General features: G+C 41.6%; 1 long non-coding RNA gene across 1 annotated transcript; it reads left to right on the forward strand.

Annotated features, from left to right (window-relative positions):
* Window positions 1–934: 934 nt before the first annotated feature.
* On the forward strand, window positions 935–3,407 carry LOC135298210 (uncharacterized). The gene is made up of 3 exons (XR_010360223.1): window positions 935–1,008; window positions 2,004–2,059; window positions 3,257–3,407. It is a non-coding gene; the product is annotated as an uncharacterized LOC135298210 (long non-coding RNA).
* Window positions 3,408–10,482: the final 7,075 nt, after the last annotated feature.

Genomic DNA, 10,482 nt, shown 5'->3' on the forward strand with positions numbered 1-10,482 from the left:
GACTGGATGATTGTTGTAGATCCTTTCTGACGGAAATGTTCTGTTCTATTCTATTCTATTCTATTCTATTCTATTCTATTCTATTCTATGCTATGCTATGCTATGCTATGCTATGCTATGCTATTCTATGCTATGCTATGCTATGCTATGCTGTGCTATGCTATGCTAATGTGATGCTATTCTGTTACAAGTCACTTTGTTCTTCTGTGACTCAGGTCCAGCCAGTCTGAGATGAAGCTCCTCTCAGACCAAGTGTCTCCTCTGAACTCCAGAATGAGTCCCTCAGTTCAGCACTGTTTGGCTGCTGTCCATACCATCTTTTAGGACAGCTTTGCCTTGAAACTGCTAGGAAAAAATGGCACCCTCTTGTACTTGAGTTCTGTTTCTTTTGGTGATATAGCTGTGCTACCATATTAGCAATGAACATATTTTTCCTGGTTTTTGTAGGATCAGGTTCTGAAGAGTGACAGCTTTCATGAACCCAGGTGGTTTTCCCTTTTGTGCATCAGCCATGGCACCACTAACCCTCAAACTCTACATGTGATGCCCAGTTCTGACTGTGAAATACACACAGCCTGTTCCACAGTGCCTGGAAGCCAACACAGGGAGAAGCAAGGAGATTTGGTCTGCCTGATTGGTGGTATCCACAAAAACATGGGAGCCAGAAGAGGCCAAAATAGAAAGTCAGCTTATTTCATCTACTGAGAGGCAGGAGAAAAGATGATGTCTTCTTTCATATTCTAGGCTATTTTTCAGACTGCTCACAGTAAGATCACCTTTTTAATGTTATCAGGTAAGCTTTACCAGTAGGGATGACTATAAAAGTTTTTTTATATCCATGCTATTAGTCAGGTTTCATCAGAAGATTCCATGTAGCAGCTTATGAGGACACTGATGATGTCACAAGGGAGAGATGTAAACCTCTCAGTGGCACTCAGCACTCAATATTCACCTCACAGACTAGGAATCAGGACTTTCCCAATTAGAAATGTATCCAACTAAAGACAGGTTGCCAACAACTGCAAAAATTAACTTACAATTTAAATTTAAATAATTTCCCTTCAAAATCATGTGCAAAAGTTATGTTTTTTTTCTAAACCTTCCCCATGTCTCCTTATTACATGTAATCTAAAAACTACCTGACCTTGAGCTGAGCAGTTAGTACTCGTATTAGTCAGTACTTCCAACATAATTCTTATCTTTATGAAGAAATCCCACCCTCTTTAAATGGAACAAATTGAAAAACTAAGTAACAAAAAACCCCAAACCTTTTAAAAAGCTCAGCTCTACCACTCCTGGGCATACTGTAAACTTAGATCTCCTCATCATCATCCAAGTGCACACAAGGAAAGAAGGGACCTGGCAGTAACAGAGTGATTTACAGAAAATTCAAATCACACATGAGAATTCCCAGAGACTTTTAGTTTCATGTGTTCCAAAGAAAGCCCATGCAGGATATTTTGGTGTTTGGCTGATTGGTTTTTTCATGAAAGTCATTTAAAGCTGGTGGTTTGAGCCACTTTTATGTTTTAATTAAAGCTTAATGATGGTGGAAAGCAGGGAGGACTCTGCCAGCCTGACAAAAGTGGTGTGGATGAGTCTGTCTGGGACACAGTCATCACAGCATACAAACTGCGTGGGCTCGGCACACACAGGGAGGTTGTCACCACTATGTGAACATTAATCTCACATGGGGAAAAACCCCAGGACTCCTTTTGACCTTACAGTCTTCAGTGGCCCCCAAGCAGGAATGTAGGCATGGGAGAAGAGAACAGCAAAGTGGCTGAGGCAGAGGGGGAAATGGAGCCAAGCAGTCCAAGTTTGTGCACCCAAGAAGGAAACACATAAGATTCAGATATCAATACCTTGCAGATTCATGGCAAAAAATCCATATTTTCAGGGAATATTTATGGAGGACTGTCTGCAGGGCTCTAAACCCTTGAGAAAACTAAATGTTAGGAGAGAGATTTGACCAGTCTGATTCCAGACACCTCTCTCTTTAGTGTCCCCAGCAAGAGGATGAACACATTACACCTTTCAGGGGATCTGGGAGCAGAAGGTAAGCAAGGTTTTGGAGTATTAAAAGGATATTTCTAATGCATCCAGAGTGCTTCCACCATTTCAGAATTGAAAAGTGTCTCCCCCAGCAGGGTGGAATCATGTTCACATTACTGTGTTTCCCCATCTCTTTCCTCTCTTACTTTCCTCCTCCTCAGAAGCTCAGTTCCCTCTTATCTTACTGAAAGCCAGTTTTGCACACATTTTTTTCTTCCCGTTTGCATCTTTTTGTCCTCCTCTTCTATTACTCTCAAGCTTTCCCTTCAGCTCCAGCTTGTTTCCTGTCCCACATCACTTTCCCCCATCTGCCACATCCTCCACATAGTCCCCAGCTTCTTCTGCTGCTGTGGGACCAAGCAGTGCTGGAAAAGTCCTCCTCTGCCTTGGGAGGAAGTGGCAAGTTTAGGAGGGCTAGTGAGCTCTGGAGAAATTTACAGCAGCAACTCCTGCATGCCTGCCTGTGGGTGCAGAGAGACCCAGCACCATAAATCTGTACTCCCTCTGGATCTGGAAGATTTTGTTGGAGTAATCTTGGGAGAAATTATTTGCTTAGAAAACATCTGTTGCCATATGATATCAGAATAGAGCAGGGAAAAAGGAAGCTCCTCACCTCAAATTGTGTCACTTTAAAAGCCACCACTCCCAGTTTTTGCAGCAAAACAAAGAAAGTCTTGTTGGGGCAGTGGGCACCACTTCCCCTGCAGCTGGTGCTGGAGGTGGAATAGCTTTCCTTGCCAGTTGTGGGCTACTTCACAGATGTCCTTTTGTTCCCCTTTCACACTAGCCACAATTTCCTCTTAAACTTTAATCCTCTCTCCGTTTCTAATGTATGCAAATATATGCCAAAAATCAAGTCAGAGTTTCAAGACAGAGCAAGTTATTGGGGTGGGGGTGGGAGGGAGGGAGACAAGGAGGCAGTGGAATTTCTTTGTTAGTATAAATGTTTCAAGGATCAAAATAGTTTAGAAAAATATCTGAAAGCAAAGAGTGACGTGTCTTTATTATCCATGCTAACCTGTGGGAAAAGGGAACAGCTGAATTTTCTGTTCTGCACAGTTTACATGAAAAGGGCTCTCAGAGCAAGGGAGAAAACGTCTGCTTGTCCTGCCCATATGCCAGGCTTCAGCCGATGTGCTGATGGAGGAGACACTTTCCCTCTCCTGGGATTACTCAGGACTCCCATTTTGGCTTCTCCTAGGTCCAAACCAGCAGCAAGCTGCAGTTCCCATGGCTGTTCAAGTTCCATGAGCAACTGCTTGGAGGACTAATTCTCAAAAAAGGCAGATACACATGATCATCTCCAGCAACAGATGAAGATCATAGAGAAATGCCTGAAACATAAACATAAAAATGACTGACACATTAAAAAAAATATTCAAAGCAAAAAAACAAACAAAAAAAAGAAAAAATCAAAAGCAAAACAAAAAAAAAAGAAAAAATAAAAAGCAAAACAAAGCAAAAACCCAAACAACAACAACAACAAAAACCACAACAAAACAAACAAACAAACAAAAAACAACCAACAAACAAACAAAAGACAGTTGCATTAATTGCTGCTTAAGTGGGTAAATCTCTTTCTGTTGGCATGTCCAAGGGTCAGGCCAGTGATGGGAAAGCAGATGAGAAGAGGAACTGGTTTCATTGCTGACTCCCATTACTCCAGCTAGTAATGCGCCTTCTCATTTCTCAGCATGTAAAAAAAAGCTTTGGATGCTGGCAACTGCGAATTACTTGAAGATCTATTAAAAAACCAGAAAATATTAATTTTAGCAGCCATGAGAGAAATTTTATATTGGGTGTCCACAACATTTATTTTTCCACTTTCTGAATGGAAACTGTTTCCTAATGACCCAAACTCAGTGCTACCATAACTGGGTACAAAGCAGTTGCATTCCATGAATTACTGTCCCTCATCTTTGTGTAGTGTCAGTTTTCCTCACAAAATAGAAAACTAAAATAACTGCTGAGATTTGAGCTCTTGGAAAGGAAGCTTACTGTGCAGTTCACACGTGTCTACTCTTTTCTTTGTCTCCTCATTTCCTTTTAATGACACCTAGTTCTCTCTGTCCTCCACACCTCCCTCTCACCTCCTTCTGTTCAACATCCTCATCTCCACTTCTGCCATCAATCACATTCTAGTCTACCAGTCTTTCCCTTTCCCTCAGTCCCCTAAGGGACTGTGAATCCCCATGTTTGTGAATATCATGTCAAAAAGAAGCCCAAAACAAACCAGTGCCACCTAACCTGTAATTTTGAAAACCTCACTAGTAACCTCTTGATAGAAAGGGACATTTTGGTCACAGAAATGTTGAGTTCTACTAGAGAATAGGGGGAAAGAGGGGGAGATGGAAAGCATGGTTTAAAATGGTAGTTTGTTGGTTCAAACTGAAAAACACACACTAGGAGATCTTCTCTTTGAGCTCTTTGTCCAGAGCTCAGACAGGAGTTTTGTTTAAAAAATGGTGCATAACTTTATGGAGAAATGCAGCCAAGCCACTGTGTTGCTGGGGCCTCACTGTCTGCTAGGTGTCCTCCTGTAGTTCCATCACATGTAGGTCTGCTGTGGTCCTCTCTTGTTCCTCTCCTGTTGCTCCCTGGAGCTGTGGAAGCTGCAGCACCCATGAACACCCACAGCCAGCAGCCTGGGAGCACTGGTTCAGGCTCTGTGGGCTGACACGGCAGCTGCCACTGCCGTGGGACATTTAAGGGGCTGTGGGCACTGAGGACATGTTCTTGCTGGCCAAAGGAAACCTGAAGCCTGCTGGCCAGGATCTGTCTTACTAATCTCCTTTTAACAAATTTATGGATAGCAATCTTGTGGAGGTTTTCACTAGATTCATCTATTAACTTGTGAAGCTATCCATTTTAATGCAAGAATCTCGATTACATTAAGATTTTTATGTAGCTGCATCAGATGATATCCTAATGACTCAGCATCTTTTAACACAGTCATTCATCATGAATGCCTCAATGACATAACTGGTGCTATCATTTCTCCTGTTCAGAAATGGAGAATTAAGTGCAGAAGGTTAAATTTGTTGCCTGATTTAATCACCCATAGGAAGGTTCTGACAGGGCTTGAAGTAAGAGACAGCTCTCTGAATTGCTCTGTCACCTCTTTCATGAATCCATTCTGACTTCTTAGAAAAAAGGCACAGCCAAATTTCATGGAAGTAAAAATAAAATTATACTTAAAAAAAAAAAAAGTACAGAGATGAAGTGTTTCAGATAATGATAACAAAGGGGAAAGGGTCTGAGCCTAACTATGAGTGTCATATTTGGAGTAAAAACCAACATTAAAAAAAAATCCATAATATTTTCCAAGTATGTGTCTGTTGTGTCTATAGGTATCAGTGTGCTGGTATGTAAGACCTCACCACTATCACACACTGTAGCTTCTGATTTGGGTCACTCACTCATTCTGAGTGACCTGAGCTTGTAAGAAGATACTTTTTTGGTAGGCCAGGGCAGGAAGGCAGGCAGGGTTGCTGTTTTGGGTGTTCCTGACTCCTGCTCTGATGTTCTCCTAACCTCCTTACGGGCTAGTGCCTTTCAGAACAATTGTGGTCCTGTAAAAATCATCCTTGCTCTATTTCGGAAGGAAAACCATGTATCTAAGGCTTCCATGAAAATGCCCATACAAGAGTTTACTGAAGGCTTGGTACCTGGGAGGTGCACCTTGAGTTATATTTGTATTTAAAGGCCACACGTAAAGCCAAGACTCAGCAAAAAATATTCTCATCTTGAAACTCACTCCTGACAAACTTCAAACTCCTGAGTGAGATTTCTAATGCTGGTGCAAAAAGCTCATGAGCCTAGCTCTTTGTTGGAAGACCACCTCCAGAGCCCTCCTGCCTAAACCTCAGTAAGCATCTCTGAAGAAACAAAGGTGGTGGAATAGATCTTGATGCTATTCTTGAAGGTCAGATGAGCGGTTTCTAAGGTAGGTGTGTCATGATGTTTAAGCTCAATTACCTGCACCCTTTAGTGGCACTCCTTGTTACCATGGATATGTTCTGCAGTTTAGAAAGAAGTTACTACAGATGGACTTATGCATACACATGCAGCAAGGTACAGAGTTCAAACTATAGGCACAGTATACATGCATGCCTGCTGTTCCAAAAGTTTTGTCACTTGACCCACACAGAATATTTTTAAACTTTAGTTTTTGGCTGATAAGTATTTCAATTTTGGTTTTTTGCTGAGAGAACCTCTTTTTTTTATTTTATTTTTCAGCAGGAAGGCAAATCATCTTTGAATACTGCCAAATATAACAAACATCTACAGATGGGTTGGTCTGCAGCTGGAGGCTTTAACTTCGTAGTATTTATTTGAAATATCAAAGCCAGCAGAGCAAGGCTAAAACATAGTGGGCACAATTCACAGTGTTTTGGCTCTTGAGCAAATAGCAGTTGAACTTAGAGGTTGGGGTTTTTTTCTTGCTGAAATGGAATTTATGCAGATGTGCTTTGCACTAAATTCATTAACAATTACATCCTGGTGCGGTTTTCACATTTTTGTAAGGGATCTGCATAAGCACTAATTAGATCTAAAACAATGTTACTGTGCAAATTACAGTGCTGATTGTTCAAGTCGCCTTACATTCTGCATCTGCTTTGCGACGATGATAACATAGGTGCATGCAGTACAAATGCCAGCTTTTTATAGTTAGTAGGACTATTTATTTAAAAGACAGCATTGAACAGATAATGCTGCAGTTTAAATATCTTGGAGATGCTTTTAGGTAATATTGTAAAGTAAAATAAATACTAATGCTAATAAGTTGCATAAACTAATTGCCATTTCATTAGTCATGAGTGATCTTCTCTGAGGCAAATCCACAATCCATTTGGCAACAAGTACCAACTGGGTATAGCTAAATGAAAGAAGTGCTTTGCAAAGACTGCATTTGTACTTGAATGGGGGGAGGACAAGAGCGAACATCTCAGTTCTACTGCTTCAAGTCATGCAAGTGAAATCTCTGACTTGCTCATTCAACTTCGGTTCCAGATAACATGGGGCAGTGAAAGTTTACCAGGAATGCAATCTGTTTTTAAGGAAACACTAGCACTTCAGTATGCTGGTCCCCACATTACTCCACCTGTAATGCCCACAAGTGTGATAAGGCAGCATTAAGCTTTAAAGCCACTTCAAAGATAAGACTTTAAATTCAGTCATTATACTTCTCTCTTTATTAATTTTAGTGCAAGCTGAAAAAGTGGTACGACAGGATGGGGTTTCAGGCATCATGATGACATTCATGTATGCAATGATTGTGATACTGTCTAGCCAACATCACTTTCAGGAGGAGTCCTCCAGGGCTGTCATGCATTGGAAGGGGCTGCTCAGGGAAGTGGTTGGATCACCATCCCTGGAGGTGTTTAAAATATGTGTAGCTATGGCATCTGGGGACATGGTTTAATGGTGGAGCTGGCAGTGCTGAGCTGTTTGGTCTCGTTGATCTTAAGGGTCCTTTACCAATCTCAGTGATTCTGTGATTCTGTCATAAAGACCTAGCCTCCCAGCAGCTATATCTTCCCTGAGAGTACTAACCAAGCAAACAGATGTGCCAGCAGTGTCCTGGTGTGCCTGTCTCTCCCAGCCTTCCTCACAGATGGAAGCAGTGCCACAAGACCAGCGCAAGTGTGCGAACTCAAAGGCACTATACTCACATTCACTGCCCTAACAATAACCTCCTGTAAGAGCAAGAGTTCTTCCCTGACCAGTTAAAGCCTTTGGGAGGGGCAGGGTAATTTGCAAGAAATTTCCCAGTTTATGTCCTGTACAAAAGAAGTCAGGAAGAAGCCGTGGTTTAGGAGAAGGAAGGGTTTCCCATTACAGCTACTAGAGCACGAAGGATGTCTCTTCTTACCCGGTTTACTACAGCTCTGAAGGGAAAATAGGGTGAGTGGAAAACATGAGGGTTTACCTTTTATAATAAATGCTGGAGGGATGTGAACAGACCAAAAGAATTACCAGAGGGACTCAGGTAAGAGCTATGCCTTAGCCTGGGACATCCATAGGCTAGAGCTGGAAGTAACACATCTGCTGATGCCTAACAATTTTCTTGGTTCCCTGTGTGCTCCTAGTAGTGCTTGAGCATTTCTGTCCATATACCCATTCTAGCATTCCTTGAACAAAAAATTTATTTTTCATCTAACTTGTAGATTTATGCACTTCATATCAGGAACGACAAAGTAGAATAGGACCCTTCTGCCTGGAAAAGAAAGGGAGATTACAAGACTGAAGAAAAAGAAACAATGGTATAAACAGGGTGAATATGGATGGATTGTTTAAAGTCTCTTATGAAACTACAGTGTTACATGGCAGGTCAAAATTTTATGAAAGAAGATTCTCCACCTTGACACATAGCATGTGGTTTAGCTAGAGATGGTCTGCCTCAGGAGGCTGAAAGTTTATGCAGGCTTAAGTAGAAACTGGATGAAATCCTAGAGCAAAAAAAGCCACTGAAGACTCCAAGATACCACCTTTGGCTCAGATCATTGAGCTGCAAATTGCTGGAGGCTGGGTGACTTTTACAGGGGGATGTCTCACTACCTGCTTCTCTTGCTCTTACAGTCTTCCCACAACAAATTTTGGTCACTGCTCAGTGCAGAGTATTTACTGAGATGGACACTTGATCTGACACAGCACGGCTCTTGTCATGTCCATCACAGCCTCTGTCAACCACTGAACTTACACTACTGAACTTCAAACATTTCCTGTTTGTAGTGACTCCTGTCCCAGCTCCCCAGACACACACTTTAGGCATAAAAACCAGGCATTGTGTTGAACATACTGTGGAGAGGATTCATGCCAGCCTATTCCAAATACTTCTGCAAGATCTACGTTGCCCAGCAGCTATTCCCTGCTTCGTTTCCCTTATGGAAATGGCAAGATGGGATGTCCTGTCCTGGAACCCAAGCTGGGCTGTGGACAACAGGTCTAATAAAGAGGTTTAAGGGGAGTACCCCCCTCTTTACTGATTAGAAAATTTGGGGAGATATTTTTGTCAAATTAAAATTAGTCTTAATGGATAGCCCTCTGTCTTATATTTGTAACTGCTCTAAATGCCTGGATCCTGCAGACTTTCATAAGCAGGGCTATCAACATGCCTAATCTCCTTGGGTTTGGGCCCTGCAATCACATCCAAATCTTATCTGTATTTTTGACATTAAAGAAGTTGGAGTAATATTAAAAATAAAATTATATATAGGACTCCGCTTAAATGGCAGGCAGTTTTCTGCTTATTTTATAAAAATGCAGTAGTCTCCTAAATTTAATTAAGCCAGTCTGAGGACATGATGAAAGGGTTCTTTAACATAAAAGACTTTGAAGTTTCTAGAAAGGAGTGAGGTATATAACTCTGAATAAGGGAATCCCATAAGATTTCTCTGTGCTGAAATTAAAGTGCAAGCTCTTACCTCAAGGATGCTATTTCCATCATCTCCAGGGTATTATTAGCTTTCGCAGCACATGCCGCTGTGAGTTACACAGCATTTCCCACACAGGCCGAAAGGACAGAGAAAGAAAGAAAGGAAGAGGATGCAAATAATCCATAGGAATATGTTGATGTAAAGGCAGGGGTTATGTGCATCACGGTCTCTCTACCCATGCACTGGAAGACATTTTTACTGTGTGGTCTCACCTCCCACCTTAAACACAGGCCAGCTATTCTTTCCTTCATTTCACAATTCACACTAGGTCAGCTCTAGCAGGGAGATAAATTCTGGTTTCTCACATGTCACATTTAGCCACTTTTTCAAGTTCTGAGATTCCAGCAGCTGCTTTCCTTTAATCAAGAAGATACTCAGGAGTCTGATTTCTCCAGTACGTTATTGATGCGTTGCCAAATACTTGAGGAATCTGTCACTTAATTCTCTGTCAGATCCTCTTCAGTAGCTGCCCTACATAAAATACATTAGTTGCTTCTCTAAGTAGTATTTATCTGATAAGGTAACTGAAAGTTTGTGGTCTAAATCTGCATGATGACATGTGCTCTTGTCTTCTTTTTGGTTTTCCTATTTTAAACCCTTCTGCTTACATAATGAAATTGCATCCTTCACACAATTTTTGGTACTAACCCCATGCAAATCTATGGGTTTGGCTTGCTGGGGAGGAGAACTGAAGCTGGTGGCAGTTTGGTCCTTTGTCGTACGTTCTGATTGCTGGTATCACACCTTGACAAACCTGGAAGGTGAGAAGCAGATTCTCCCCTATTACATGGGGCACATTTGTGCTCCAAGACTCCCACAGTTGCTCCTGATTTGCCTTATGTAAAACTTACTGATTTCTGGGGGATTACCCTAGCTCAAGAAATCTTGAGACCTAATTATTGTAACAGCATTGGGGTGCTTTCACCGACTCCCTGGAAAAATCCAGTTATTACCATCAAGCAGCAACAGCGTGCACATATTGCAAGGT

The sequence above is a fragment of the Passer domesticus genome, chromosome 3 (genome assembly GCF_036417665.1).
Source record: "Passer domesticus isolate bPasDom1 chromosome 3, bPasDom1.hap1, whole genome shotgun sequence".
In the NCBI taxonomy this organism is placed as follows: Eukaryota; Metazoa; Chordata; class Aves; order Passeriformes; family Passeridae; genus Passer; species Passer domesticus.